This window comes from Haliaeetus albicilla, chromosome 1 (assembly GCF_947461875.1).
Source record: "Haliaeetus albicilla chromosome 1, bHalAlb1.1, whole genome shotgun sequence".
NCBI lineage: Eukaryota > Metazoa > Chordata > Aves > Accipitriformes > Accipitridae > Haliaeetus > Haliaeetus albicilla.
In genome coordinates this window covers 9,313,424-9,328,817 of record NC_091483.1, presented here as the reverse complement: position 1 = coordinate 9,328,817, position 15,394 = coordinate 9,313,424, and the positions used below count along the sequence as shown (strand labels likewise).

General features: G+C 44.8%; 1 long non-coding RNA gene across 1 annotated transcript in view; it reads right to left on the bottom strand.

Moving 5' to 3' along the window:
* The window catches only part of LOC138684699 (uncharacterized), a 337,043-nt gene extending 326,811 nt beyond the window's left edge, over positions 1-10,232 (bottom strand). Inside the window, exons 1-2 of the long non-coding RNA XR_011323946.1 lie at positions 9,234-10,232; positions 8,873-8,913 (exon numbers count right to left, since the gene is read on the bottom strand). This is a non-coding gene — a long non-coding RNA (uncharacterized lncRNA). The remainder of the gene's footprint in view (positions 1-8,872; positions 8,914-9,233) is intronic.
* Between the last annotated feature and the right edge of the window lie 5,162 nt (positions 10,233-15,394).

The window sequence follows — 15,394 nt, the reverse complement described above, 5'->3', positions numbered from 1 at the left end:
CCTGCAGGAACTGCAGTGCTCAACTGCATAGCGATGCCAACAACCAGCTATAACAGAATTTGCAATACTCACCTCTGTTTGTTTCCAGTTTCTGCTCTTAGCAGGCCAAGGTGACGCAGGTACTAAGTAGGTGGTCAACTTACACAGCAGAGAATATTCCAGGCAAGTGCTTGTGTTCTAACACCTGTGAACTGGTGTCCTCATTGCCAATATTTATAACACTTTGCCCCAAGCTGGCACCCAGGTGCCCTCTTCTAGCACACCACCGCTTGCAGAGAATGGCATTGCAAAGCCTCAAGATGCCTTCCCCCTTGTTTGACAGGGAAAATGAGGCAACATGCATTTAGAAGCAGTAAAAGGAGTCATTAGTTAGAAACGGAGACCATAGCCTGAAAAGGGGACATTAGGCACAGCATCCTGTCTGTGCTACCTGCCGTTGCAGCAATCGCCCTCACGGCAAGTGGAATCTAGTCATTTACCCACCTGAGCTTTATCATCTGTTGTTGAAGCTGCCAGTAAGTGTTCCAAAGATAGTAGTAGTTTTGGTCAAGATGACCGCAGTCACTGAAAAACCACCATTTTCTTCCAATTTTCCTTTCCGGTTCCACTGCTTATTAAGATGAAGGAAAGAAGGAAAGAAGGAAAGAAGGAAAGAAGGAAAGAAGGAAAGAAGGAAAGAAGGAAAGAAGAAAAAAAACCTCAAACCAGAATAATTTCAAAATCAAGACGCAGCTCTAAGCTACTGAGATCCCCAAAACAACTTGCACACTACGCTATTTTGAGAATCAGCGCCTGCAGCCCTAGCAGTGTGGCAGGGGGTTCTCTAAACACCCTCCTTGTCTCTCATGGTAACTGATGAGTTCTTAAGTACTCGATGTCCAAAGGATCAGTGGTCCAGCAACTATGGTGTTTGCCTTCACCTTTTAAATCACATGTAACTCTAGCAGGAGAAAGTACCCTGGACTGTGTTTATTTCAGGACAACTCACTAAGAGCATTTTGCCTAATTAAATACACTTCATTCCGCATAGAACAGCAGAACTCTCGACGCTAGAGAAATTGCATCATTTCTTTTCAGAGAGACGGTCGTGCTTTTCCAAAAATGTAAATTAATTCTTGCAGAGAAGAAGAGAAAGTGGCCTGGCAAAGAGAGCGATATTTGGCATGATTAGCTCTTCTTGCTGTCTCACGTTCATTTTCTGCAAAAAATCTGATGTGGCAGCTTGTTTAAAACTTGTTTATTGGGAAGAGGTCATAAGCTGAGCACTGTTCAGAATAGGTCAGGCATCTGATTAAAGGTTGAATAAACTGAAATGCTTCACATGAATCTCTGAGACAGAAGCTTGATGAGGAGAGAGAGAGCTTGTCTTAGAAAGATGTTGCCAACTACCTAACATCGCAGGCAGCCAGCAGACTGCAGTACTGGTTAAAGGAGGAGGAAGATTAAATAATTCTGCTTGTCGGCATTAACAAATATTCAGTATTATTCTTCTGTACTTCAGGACAGGCTCTTGCTGGAAGAAAGCCCCTCTGTAAAAGGAACATAATAAGAAATCATGCCAGCCTTGAAGAACTGATAGTCGAAACAGACGGGAAAAAAAAGAACATCTTGAAATGATCTGCAGAACAAAGGAGAAGTTAAAAAAAAACAAAAACAAAAAAACAAAAAACAACAAAAAAACCCAACCAACAAATCAGCTGTTTATCTCAGGTCTTGTACCACCCCAGTGGGAAAGAAGAGAGCTAAATTCACATCTCCCAAGACCCAGCCCAGTGACTGTTCCCCCAAAGGCCTTCCTTCCGTCTTTTGTGCTTTTCGCAGTATGTGGGGGAAAAAAAAAAAAAGGAAATTCGGGGGTTTTTCTATGTTTTATGTTGTTGCTGTTGCTATTACACATTCCTGTCAGCTCTGATGTGATAATTTGAGCTATGCTTTCCAAAACTTTGGAGGCTGCAGTCTGAAGTCTGCTGAAGTTAATAGGGTGATTTCATTATTGTTGAACTGGAGGTGTAATGCACTCCAAAGGCCCAAGAGAAAGGGCAACACGCTTCCTTTCCTCCTCCTCTCACCTTCCATTTCTTCCTCCAACTTCATCGTGGAACTATTACAGAGAGCAGCCTGAAAACGAGAAATTTCCTGATTCCTGTAGTGCCAATGTAACGCAGCTTTCCTCTTGCCACCCCCATGTAGTCTCCTGGTCCAGACCTGTAGCGTCTCGCTGGGCGGACTCAGAGAGTTATTTGCATCTGGGATGAAACAACCAAAATCAATTCACAGCCTCCTTGTAAATCCTAAAGTAACTGCTAGTTGGGAAAAAAAAATAACTTGCAGATTTTACAGGAGTAAGAAAATGCTTAGGAAACAGAGCAGGGAGAGATAAAATAAAACATGAGAACTGAAAGTTCTCTGATGGGCAGGAAACTCCGCTAAAAAAAAAGGAAAATGGGATTGATTTTTCAAGAATGATTTCCCGCTCAACAGCTGCACAGACAAGGAACGGGCAAATTTACCAAGGGCAAGCACTTGGTCCTTGCTACATGTCAAACCCTGGGGTTCTGCTGCACTGCACAAGATCTCCAGCTCTCGAGCATTCTGGGTCTCCTCGTGAAGTCCTCCCTTGGCAACAGCTGACCTCAGCACTGTAGACAACGTTGCAACGCAGGATAATTATTGACTCGGCAAAGATCTTACAGGAGCTCTGACCCTTAATTTCTCAAGCCTCTCTCATTCTTTAGAGCATTAAGTCCCTCTAACCTATAGAGTGCCAAATAAATCTCTCAAATCGTTAATTCCAGGCAGGCTTTTCCTAAGAGTTCCCTGAACCATAAGGTGCCTACCTTCCTCAGATAGCACAAAAGCCTCAATTGTGCCATAACCTGACCACTCATCTGGTGAGAGCCCAGACGGACAAGAGCGACTTCTCAAGTCCTTCTCCCGCCCTGCACGGCTGACTGCAATCAACCACCAAACCTTTTGTGCTCTAGTTTGCCCAGTTATACAACAGGAGCTGGGTAGATACAATTTATGCCACTTAAATTACAGTTGTCATTACTCGGGCCTGGCTTCCAGCATGCGAAGCACTGGGAAGTAGAGTGAATTTTTAGCAGATACTTAAAATTCCTCAGGTGAGGCATTTACTGTTAAGAAGCCAGAAAGTCACGAGAAGCCCAAGTGAGGCAATAATGATGCTTCTGACACGCGCCGTAAGTTTTGCCCACAGCCTTCAATACAGTGATTCTGAAAAAAACCCAACAACTATACCAGCACACTGCACAGCTCCTCACCTCTGACAATGCTACGCATAGTCCGTTTTACTGGAGAGGAATACAGAGAAGCACCCCAAACGTATCTATTTTAGAGACAATCCAGCCTGTGCAGGTTTTTTGCAGAGTAACAGAACAGTGTTGGCTGCAGCAACTTAAAAGGTCCCAAAACAGCCTCACCTTTTAAAAGAACAAAAAAAGCGTTCTACTACAAAAGAGTGCAAAGCATGGAAAAACGAGAAGGAAGCAGAAGAATTGCACTTCCCCATGCCTTTTTCCCTTGTGCTCTTTAGATACACTTGTCGGATTTTCTGGCCCCCCCCGCCCCTCTCGGTTAGGACATTTCTCCCTCATATACTCTCACACTCTCTGTGCCTCCTCATTGTAGTCTCTGGCAAAATGTCAGAAGAAGGGAAAAGTGACAAGCTTATAAGAAAATGAATATCTCATTCTGTTTGAATATTACATTAACCCCCAAGCTCCGCTGCTTCATTTGTCAGCTTTTTCAGCGCTCTCCATCTCTCCAGCACCCCTGACCTGGTTGGTCTGATTAGGAATGATCAATGTGCACATTTGCGGTGGAGCTCTTTGCACACTGCTAGACCCTCGGCCTTCAGTCACTCATGCAGATAATAACGGCAGTTCGAGTCACTTGCCCATAACTCCAAGCTTCATTAAACAGGGGGGATGTCACCGAAAGTCCCTTTAACTGTCTTTTCGCTTCTCCGCAAGGGAAAAAATTGACAGTGCTGAGAAATGGGATTTGGGATATAAATAAAATCCTGATTTGGGTATTGCACTGAATGCCTGCCGTTGGCCTGTGCCTGCGTGCAGAAGTCTCCTCATTCAGCGAGGGTGGGAGAAGAGGCAGGCTGGGCCAAGCGTCGCCTGGCGGGGAGTTTGCACAGAAACACGCCTGAGGTCAGGAGCAGCTTCAAAAGCAATGGTTTCCCCCAAACGGAGCAGGCATTAGACAGAAGACCCTGTCAATCACCGCCTCTGCTGCTGGCTGTCACGCTTCTGTACCAAAGGTTTGTTTTCTGGGTACGTTGTCGTGTCTGCTTGCAAGCCATGCCGCGCGTTACACAGCGCAGTCATCTTTACTCAGAAAAAATCCCTGCTGTGAAGGATGTGGGTCTTCTGAGGGACTTTACTGCTTTACAGGCAGAAATGGTTACTTGCTAAAACGGGCGATCCAGGCGGTGGCTGAACAGAAGCTCCCAGGGCAGTTGAACCCTGCACCCCAGCTGGCTACTGCTGAGAGCAGCCACGTGGTTAGGACTCTGTTCTCATTGTAGACATTTATCCTGCAGGCCGTTCACTGCCCTCCATCTGCACGTATTGCCCACATGACGCGTCTTCAAGCCCTTCAGCCATCTCCCTGGTGCCACAGGTAAGAAACTTCAAGGTCCTGGTTTGCTGAGGTTCTGCTGTGGGCTGTCAAGGGCCCCCGCATGAAAACCTCTCCGTCAGGATTGAGCTCTGGGCCCCTTGTCGCCAGAAAGCATCAGTGTGAGCTCTGAGAAGAATCAGAAAGATGCTGAAGCAGCTGGAGGTTTTGAGTCGGTGTGTTTTAAAGCAGGAAGGAAACACACACACACATACATACACAGGAAAATGTTACTTTAAAGAGGGAAAAAGAAATCTGGACAGGTACGCAGTACCGCAGTACTGGCAACAGGACAAAACCTGTTTATCTTCTCTCCCCACTCTAATGTCTGAAGTCAGAAGATGCAATCAAAGAGAGGTTAAGTGAACCTGTGGAAACTGCAGGGACAGAAATTCAACTCGAGCCTCCTGGATTTCAGCCCAAGGCTTTCCCCACAGTTATGGCGCTGCTAGCCCATGGATGAAGGAGAGTATTTTAGCAGAATAAAAGTGCCTGTAGGGTGTTGACCCCACCAGGAAGAGGAACGACTGAAGATAGTGAGTAGTCTGAAAACGTGTGAATAGAATATTGCATAGCTAAAGGGTCATCCGAGCCCGTTGTGGCCTCCCTCTAGCGCCACCTGTGCCATGTATAATAAAGAACAAAACTTTCTCCCTCTTCCATTTCAGATAGAGGTAAATAAGGGAATAAGCCCCCAGTCCGCAAGATTTTTCCCTCAATTGGAAGAAGGTGGACCTTAAGGTCCCTTTTTAAAACATAGGCAAACTCCCAGACTGTGAGCCCAAGAAGCACCAGGACATTTACCACGAAGCCCTGAGGTAAAAGATTGTCTTGCACTGATCCACTGCTGTCCAACGGGTTCTTGGTCAGAGAACACGTTACATAAACACTTGCTGGAAACAGAAAGATCTGCTAAGGTAAGGACCTGTGTCATTACAGTACACACAGCCTCAGGCAGCTGTTCGGGGAACTCGGTGTCTGACCTAACACTTAAGCAAAGAAAAGTTATTACAGAGAGGAGTTGATACTAACAGAGGTACGTGAGACTGGACAAGAATTGAGCTCTGTGCTCCTGAGATCCAGCCCAGGTTTGCTCCTAGCTCTTCACAGCTTTCTAGGGTTAGATTTCAAGCAATCCAAATGTTTAGGCACATTTGGATTTCAGTTTTCAATCAAACTCCATCTTCAGCTTAAAAGAAATACCACCATTGCCCTAGAAAAAAAGACCATTGCCTTCACCCAGAGAAAAGGTTCAAACATCTGCAAAGATTTAGGGTGCCACATTTTTTTTAAAGCCGTTTTCTTTCTCACTGCAGTTAAACTTCTCATAGGAAATGCACTGTTTTCACAGATGAACAGCCTATGCTATTTCCCATCTACCCTAAAAATGAAATAGAAGTCTGATGAAGCATCGAAGGAAAAAACAAACCTTTCACTAGATATTTTCCCATAGGAATGAAACCCCAAACCCACAACCCAAAAGCAATCCTTTGCATTTCCAAGCCATGCCAGATATTTCCCTGACAACTTTTCACAGGTTTGAACCCTCATAACTCTATATGACTACTTCCTATCTGATCCCCGAGAAGCACACTCTCTACAGAGCACTGTACACATCATCCCTCCGCTCATTCAGCAGGTCTAAGCTGGGCAGCGCTTTCCAGCAGAACCTTAGGACAAGTTCCGCATCCTTTTCCTTCCCTGTAAATTCCTCTGAGTAGAGCCATCTATGTACTTTAGCCAAGTATTGTGCTTCTCCTATTAAGGCATACTCCATGTACATAGACAGTCTCGCACTAATTTCAATGGACTGCGGAACAGGCTCACGTACTGTCACCTCTGCTATGAGGAGTTACGTAGTCAGTGCAAACAGAAGTCGCTTCCTTTGGGAGACTCTTGACCCCAGACAGAATTTCCCTCGCCTCTGTACCACAGCCTGCAGAATGAGCCACTGTCTTTAAAACAAACACTGAAATGCTGTGCTTCTCATTAGCCCCAAACTTTTGTCCCCTTATTCATGGGAAGGAGTACCTTGGCCATCAAGCAGTCATTTCAGTGGCGCCTCACTGAATTGCGCTTTATTTATATGTGCGGTGCCTGCCTGGCCTGCGGCTCTGTTCGGCTGAACTCTGGCAAACTGAAAGAATTATTCTAGCTGCAACAAGACACAGAGAGCGTCAGGATCAGGCCACAAAGACTTAAATAAAGGCAACAAGCACATAATAAAGCCACATGACAACTGATCATAACAAAAGGCTGTCCCTACAACCAGAGTGATGTATTGCAAGAGTTTTCATCACGGTTCTCCCCGCTTTATCCAAATCCAGTCATCCCTCAAGTTCAGACAATTTCTATGGTTTGCCGTCGTTTTCTCCCTCCCTGCAGTATTGACCACAGGACAAGGAGCAGACTGATAAAGACTCCAGTCGTGGCGCCCAGCAGGCTCAGCAGGAACACTTCTATACTAAACCTGTGTCTCCTCATCCCACTTTAAAGTCAGTGAAGATCACGGGTAGACACCAACATTCGCAGTATCAGGTAGTGTGATAACAGGTCAAAGATCAAAAGCACATTAAACCCCTTGATTAGGCCAGTCATTTTATTCTCTTTCTTTTAAGGACAACCCCCCCACATGAAAACCTAACCCCCCCCATGTAACCGTATCCCAGACGAGTTCCCAACTTCATAAGAGCTATCGGGCTGCCCCCAAAAGAGCAACAGCAGGTAACACAGAGAGGAAAGGTGAGAGAGGGGTTCCAGCATCTATACCACTGAATTAAGAGAGAAGAAATCCATATCCAGCAAACAAGGTTAGTTCTGAGAGGACAGCGATATTTATACTAACATGGTCAGATGTTTTATGCAGGCTTGGTATTATTTAACTGACCGCGAGCCAAAAAACAGCCCTGCTGTCCAACAAGTCACAGTCCTCGCTCCGATACCAGTCAGGCTGTGTCCCCAGAGTTTATACAGGCACATATTACAGTTTGGCAATCTGAATCCCACCATGTGATTTATGAGAAGGGAGTGTTGTCCAGGTTGCCCCCAAAGGCCACTGAACTTCTACAGAAAGGAGGGGTGAGGGGGAGGAAAGGAATGCTGGACACACACACACACACAAAAAAAAAAAAAAAAGGGGGCAATAAATATGACATGCTTGTGCCGTTTAAGGGAAGGCAGCCTGAATATGCAACGGAAGTGCAGCCTGAACCCCAACACCTGCTGGATGTAATGGACTCTGAAGTGTTGTTTCAGAATTAATCAAGTAATTTAAAATCATAGCTGTAGTCTCCATTCACTACTCCTGTGCATAAACGCGCTGATCCCGATACTAATCCATGTCGGGTGACTTGAGCAATCTATCACCATAATTGCCATTTTAGGGCTGCAAATTGGAGCTAAAATAACCAGATGCAAAAGAGATGGCCATATCATACTCTCAAGATGGATCTTCAAAGTTCAAGGAGAGTTCAAGCATGGAAGAGGCAATAGAGAGGGGTCAAGTGTAAGGAGATTGTTCATGTTCAAGAGGAATTAACTTTACAAATATATTGTTTCTGAGGTGGTAATTGTACTATCTTACAGCTATTCATACCTCATTTAATCTTTGCATTCTTCTCAGCCATTGGAGTGATTGTTCCTCATTGAAATAAATTTGATTTTGACAAAATATTCTGTTTTAAAACTGCAACTAATTTCCCCAAGATTTTTTTGCTTTAAAATAATTCTCTCTGAAACCACACAGCCCAGAAGCAGCTACGAGATCTTCAAACTACACGCTCGGGATCCATGCGCAAGGCAAAAGCACCGAGACTGCCGACTCATTTTATTGTCAGGGAAATAGGAAGTCAGACTGCCTTAAGACAATTAACAAATACAGAGCTTGAGATCTCATCGAAGAGAGTGTAGAGAGCGCTGTTCTCACTCAACATTATGCGGTGCATCTGTGGGCCTGGTCTGGAAGCTTCAAAGTATTCAAGCACTTCAGCTACCGTGGATTTTAAGGTAACCAACACAGAAATGCCTTTTAGCATTCAAGAATATCATTTCCCATATAACTTGACAAACAAAAGTTCACATAAACAGAAAAGTCAGTTGTTCTCTGAGGAAACGAAGCAACAGACACAGAGCATTCAAGGGTGGGACTGTAACAAATTGTACCACTTTGTTTTGCAGAAGCTTACAACAAAGTGACTCTTCCATAGTAAAATAAGCGTACCTGCCATCAGAAAACAGCAGTCCTAACACACCTCCGCAGACCTGTAAAATCAAAACAAAAGTGATTTTAATAAGCTGTTGGGCAAGTGCATAAGGAAGTTTTAAACCGCTTGTCAGCACAACCACTTCATCAGTTCAAGACATCTTATCTGATAGGCTTCTCTTCTAAGAAGTCAGACGAGCCCATTAATTATGTGTTCCTTTTCCCAGCTTCAAATTGCATCATTAAAGTACGATTTCAGCTTATTGTTGAATTACCACCAGACCTAAGAATTACTGTTGGCATCTAATAAGTCATCTGCACAGCCGAGAGAGAGAGAGAGAGAGAGAGAGAGAGAGAGAGAGAGAGAGAACACACCTACCATTGTTTCTATAAGGTGGGGTCCTAAGAGTCTCTACTGCAAAGCTGTGAATTAAACTTGCTCCTGCTACAACTCCAGCAGACAAAGGGACAGCTTTTCAGCCAATGTAAATCAGCCCAGCACCATTGTACTTCGGAGAGCTATGCTAATCCATCCTGGCAAGGATCTGGTGACCTGAGCACGTCCAAACAATGGCATTACAGAAAGCTAATGTGCTATGGGTTACTTGATAATTTCTGCAGCATAATTGGCCAACATGGAAACGTTAGAAATGACTGAAGTTCATAACTAATTGCAACCATTACCGAGACAGCGTTATTTATGATTAACTGCATGTAGTAGGCCTGATTCTGATTTCACTTGCATCTCATTCCAGTCAGTTTTTTGACAGGTAGCTGGTGACGTTTGCTGTGTGCCCAGCTTCTGGAAGAGGCCAGCCCTCAGGGCTACAGCTGTGTTTTCAGCGTATGAAGATCTACATCATGCTGAGAACATCAGGCAAGTAAGGTCTGCCGTGCTTGCACTCCAGACCGAGCGGAAAAAAGTCTGCGTTTAACTTGTTCTTTGATTTCCCTGTCGGCAGAACTCTACTAGCCCACCGGGCAGGTCACTGCCCGCCCCTGGTGCTTCAGGCAGCCTGGTGGCTTGTCTCTCTCTTGACTCCCATATGTACATGGCTGTCAGGTATGGCAGGACTGCTGCAGCCTCATTTGACGGGTTCAGCACCAGCATTACCTGTGTTGCAAATGCTCACGTGCTGCTTTGTACAGATCTGGAACAGAGCAGACAGATTTCCTCAAAAAGCTTACATCGCATTCACAGTCCAAAACAAATAGCTTGAATTCCCAATTTTCTTCCGTAGGTCTGACCACTGAGTCTTGGCAGGAGCTTTTGGGAGCTGGCTTCTCTTGGAAGTCTGCTTTCAACTATGGGTGCTCAGCTGAGAAACCTGGCTGGCTGGAAGATGGCTCACGGCAGCATTACTCGAGTAACTTTGGAACTTCCAAAACAGAGAGAAAAATCAGTGTGAACTCAACTGGTACTCCACTGAACACAGACATACACACAAACACACAAATATAGGTAAAATGTATGAAAATCAAGTCTCCCAAAAAGACCCCTGGTTGGACACGCTCGCTACATTTGACGCAGCCAAGTCAGAGCCTGGAATCTCTTGCGCAGAATGAACAGTTCAATATCTTTATTTTCCTGAGAGCCCTTGTCTAAAAACAATCATCTGCAAATTGTAATTTTTCTCCACCTTTCATAAATATCAGCAATAGTGCAGCCCTCTCTCCCCCTCTCTTTTTCTTATTCAGGATATCAGGCAGATAAGAGTTATCAGTAAAGGTCATCCTCAATTTCTGTACAGAAATGATCTGTCTCCGGTATGTAATAAACATTTATCCATGCCTTTATTAGCTATATTGGATCTGACAGTTCCGTTAAACCATTTTCTTTCATTTTGCTAGGTCATGACGGTTAATGCTGCTAAAAAATCTCATCACTGCTTTTGATCACTGTATTGTCTTCTCAGTATTATCAGGATTTTGTAAAGGTAAGCACTGGCTGGAATGACCTATTAAAGTTACAGCCCGTTGAGTTCCCAGCTTTTTTCTCACCACAATAAAAAAGCGAAGGAGTGCAAAGCATAAATTCTACTTTCGGGGTTATATTTAGTTGTGCAGTTGACATTTAGTAGAGCAGTCACTTTAAGCCCACTTTGCATTGGTTTCGCTCCATCTTTTTCACATCCTTGAGTTTCTGAAATGGTGTTGGAAGCCACACCATGGCAAATGAGCCCAATTAGCGGGACCAGGAGGTGATGTCCCAGTTAACCCCTACCATGCCAGCAGCGCATTAGGCATCTGCTCAGGATTTTTAAACAATTCCCATGATTTACGAAGCAGACTCCATCTGCAGATTGAGAAGCGTTTAAAGCATTTCCATTCACTCTCACATGCTCGTGGCAGAGCGGCACGTATTCCAAACCCCAGCAATACTCAGCAAAGCACTGGAAGATATTCGCAAAGTTAGGCACCTCTGTCACACTTGCTGCAGTTCTCATCTCCCTCCACCCAGGTCTACGTTTCAACCACTAGGACAGACTTTCTTTCAGCTTAATGTGAGTCAGCTGCATCTAAAGCCCAGGGTGCCTTTCTCCACCCTCTGCCCATTGTTCTCCACTGATGCTTATACCAAATTCATCACTATAGCGTCTAAGTGCATGAAATACTTTTCAAACTAGCTGTTGTCCAGCATTACTTGGGGGGGGGGGGGCATAAATCAAACAGAAACCCTTTAGTAAGCCTTCTTGGGCTCCTCTTGCCATGCACCATAAGGCCACTACTCAAAAGTGAGATTGACCATCATAATTTTCACCACTATGGGATTAACCCACTGGTCCCCTGACCCAACAGACCAAACCGGTCCCCAGCGTGCATACTGTGATCCGTACAAAGTACTGCATTTGACATGGTCTTGTGCCCCTTATCAGTATACAGTCATTGCAGCTCGGAGGTCCAGTCGGTAACATACCATCGTGCCGTGACGCTGTGCTGCTCATTTGAAGTGGACCCATATTCTCCTTCCTGTGGAGCAATACACAGAGATCTCTCCTGAGCCTTGAATCAGAGGCCCCTCACCCTGTAGGCCAACCATGGGGCAAATCCAACCCACAGACCAAACCCAACCTTTGTCTATCCGGCCAGTCTTCCCCTTGGAAGTCAGGAAAGGCTGCTCGCCTAGCAAATGCAAGAGCACTTTCCCCAAACCATTCTCAGCGAGCTGCAGGGAGTGAGCAGAGACAACGTCCCTTCAGCAGCAAACCAGCTCCCTGCGGTGGGTCTCATGGACATGCTACGGGGCAAGTAATTAAACTACTTTCTCTAGCTGAGGGGAGGCTGGTGGCATGTCACTATCAGGGAGGAGAGCAACAACGATCCCCTCAGTCTCCGTTGCTGAGACTGCTTTGATTCCGAGTCCGGAAATAACATGTCTGCAACAAACAAACAAAAACCACGTTCGTGTCCCTGCAGATGGGCTGCTCTGTGAATGCCTCCCACTGACTCCCCGGGCTCCTCAGGAGCCCTACAGCCCTCTTTCAACGCTTTCTCTTTTCAAGGTAAAGGTAGTATTTCCTCGCTCTGTGGTTCTCCTTAGCCCACTTTGTTACTGGCAATACCAGTACACACTGAATTAAAGACAGTGCCTGGGCCCAGCATTACCGCTCCAAGCACTACACAGATCTTGGGCCATGGATCCTCAGACAAGTTATGAAAATGAGGCAAAACCAGAGTGAGGAGAGAGTATAACTGCCTTGGGAGTGGATAAACATACGTACAATGTCAGTTTTAACTAAGACATCACGGCAGCCATTTGCAGAAGTTGGCATCTTGAAGTTATCCCAGGATACTGGTACTCTTGGAGGTGCCTATATCCATAAGGTTAAAAAGAAGAAAGACACTAGCAACTCTGTTAGTATTCAAATAAGAGATCCTATAAGGACTACACCCTCTTACAGGGACTCTGCCAGTGGTATTTAGCTGTCTCTTGCAATGGGTATTCACTAACGCAAGGTCTTCCTGTTCTCGTGGGTGACTTCCAACACTGGCCCAGAGAAATCACTGGCTGACCGTAAAGCCACGGGGAATATCAGAGAGTATGCCCTGTTCACAGATGCTAAGCCTTCACAGCGCTACGATCTGCAAAGGCAGTAATGGGAATGGAGCTAATCTCCAACATACCTGGGCAAGTCTCATTTTGAATGCAACCCTGACAGTCTCCATGGGAAGTTAAACATACATTTAACCTGCTGTTCCACGCTGCGGGGATTTGGGAATCGTTGAGCTGGCTCTGAGCAGAGGTCCTTTTGGCCTGCTGTCCCACCAACAACGGGAGCCAGAAACAACAGGTTCAGAAGGTACAGTTATCCCTTGTGATGATTTGCAAGAGAAACCTGTCCCCAGAAGGAACACCTTCCTTATCCCCATTGAGTGGTGAACAGCTTACATACAGGGGAAAACAAACAAACAAACAAACAAAAACACCCCTGCAGAACTGGGCAATATGGGGATACTGGAGACGGTCACAGTGACTTCAGTGTAGCTATATTAAATATCCATAGCTGAAAATCTACTTGCTGCCTGAAGCCCTGTTTTCAGTTACAGACTGTAACAAGGGGCTTCAGGTCAGCAGTATAAAAGGGCATATTATCTCTTCCTGTAAGCCATATGTTGCTTTTTAATTTCCTCAAGCGTCCCCTTATTTGGCAGCAACAACCCATGCTCTTCTCTTCTTTTCTCCAGTTGTACCTAGCTGTAGCTTTACTGACTTCTAAAGGCAAATGGGGATGGATGAATGCAGCAACTCACAAGAACAACAAGCAAAATGTTTTCCTAGTCTCCACGACAACAGGCATATCAAAAAGACAAATCTCTCCAAGGGCTTCTCCATATGCTCTCCATCCCCCTGTGTCCTGCAAATCCACGTTCACCACGGTCTGTGTGATACATACGTGCTGCAGGAGAAGAGGTCTTACCTTCTTGATAAAAATGAATGGCAACCTTGTATGCACGCAGGCTTGCGTCTCTGCTGCCAGGACACTGGTAAACCCCAGGGAAATGCAGGAATTCCCTACCCTGGCTTTCTGCGTGCCAAAAATCCCACAACTTTCAACAAAGGAAGATCAAGGGTGTTAACCCCGATGCCCCAGCTGACTTAACCCAAACGTTGTTCCCTGTACCCACATTTGGAGAAAGAGGCCTCTCTGCCTTGTCTCTAAATGGCCACCCAGCATAAGTATCTCCCCGTAATAATTCATGAACAGGCTTCAAATGCTGCAGGCTTGGAAGCGGAGGTTGGCTCAGACATGATTATCCTTTTCACCAGCCTAAGTTAGAAGTGCAGACAATAGACACACAGACCAATAGATGCACTCTGACCTTGATGTTTCAGACCACCAGGCTGTTAAACAAGAGGCAGGACCCCTGTGGTCATGGGAATCTCCAGCATGTGTTTAAAACTGTAACACTATATTTATTGGTGAACTTTGCGTAAGCTATCTTTAACATTTTTCAGGTGCGTATCTACTTGCAAAATTTTATGCGCTCTGTATGCGCTCAGACATACACACAAGCAAAAGGTGAGGAAGAGAAAGAGATAACTCCTCGTAACAGCTTTTAAATGACCAGTTAGCGGCAGTTACTGCCTGCAATTTTTCATGTATCGCCCCTGCTCCTTTAGTTTGGTTGATAAATAACAATTTACTACTGAGCCTTCTTATACTATAAACAGGTAAACCTATGCCCTATTGAGGACAAGAGTCCTGGCCCAGGGCTGTGTTTCCTAGGTATTCTACTTAAAAACAGCAAAGTGGTCTCTGATGGCTGGAAGCGACTGAACTGTTGATTCGCGTGCTACAGCGACTTCATCTTAAGTAGCCAGTTTTGCCAGGCTTAGCTCACTCTCTGTACAGTTCCTCCTCTACGCATCAGAACAGGACTAAAAGTGGATATGGAACAAATTGGTTTTGAAGGGCCAGTCTTCCAGGAAGATGGAAGTCCTGATGTTTGACTTCTATATGAGCTAGCAGATTTGTGCAAAGAAGCGAGAACATCCATTAAAATCACCTAATTGACCAATTTGCCAAGTTATTTGTCTTTAAAATGAGACATTTAACATGTCCTGCTATATGCTGATGAATTTTAGTAGCGGAGAATAAACACAGTCCTAAAAAATAAAACCCATATCCAGATAATGCAGCTGGTAGTTAATGATTACAATATGTGACACTTCAAATACACCAAGGCGATGACATTTAGCTGATTTGTCTTCCTTATTTTTTGCTAAGCAGGTTGGCAAAAGAAGAAAAACAGTTGATCTACTAACAAGTTTAACACAACCTTGAAATATATTATATTCAAAAACTAGAGGCCTGACTCAGTTTAATAGTTAAATCATTTATTCCTAGGCTAAAAAAAAAAAAAAAAAAATTTAAAAATCCTGCCCTGAAGTCATTATCAGCATGATCCTCTATTTGAAGTCTTGCAAAATGTTCAGGGAATGGCCCTTGTGATTTGGCCAAAAGGAAACAACGCACTCAGCGGCTCTGTGCACGCCAAAGAAAATGGAGACTCCCAGTATGAGAATATTAAATTATT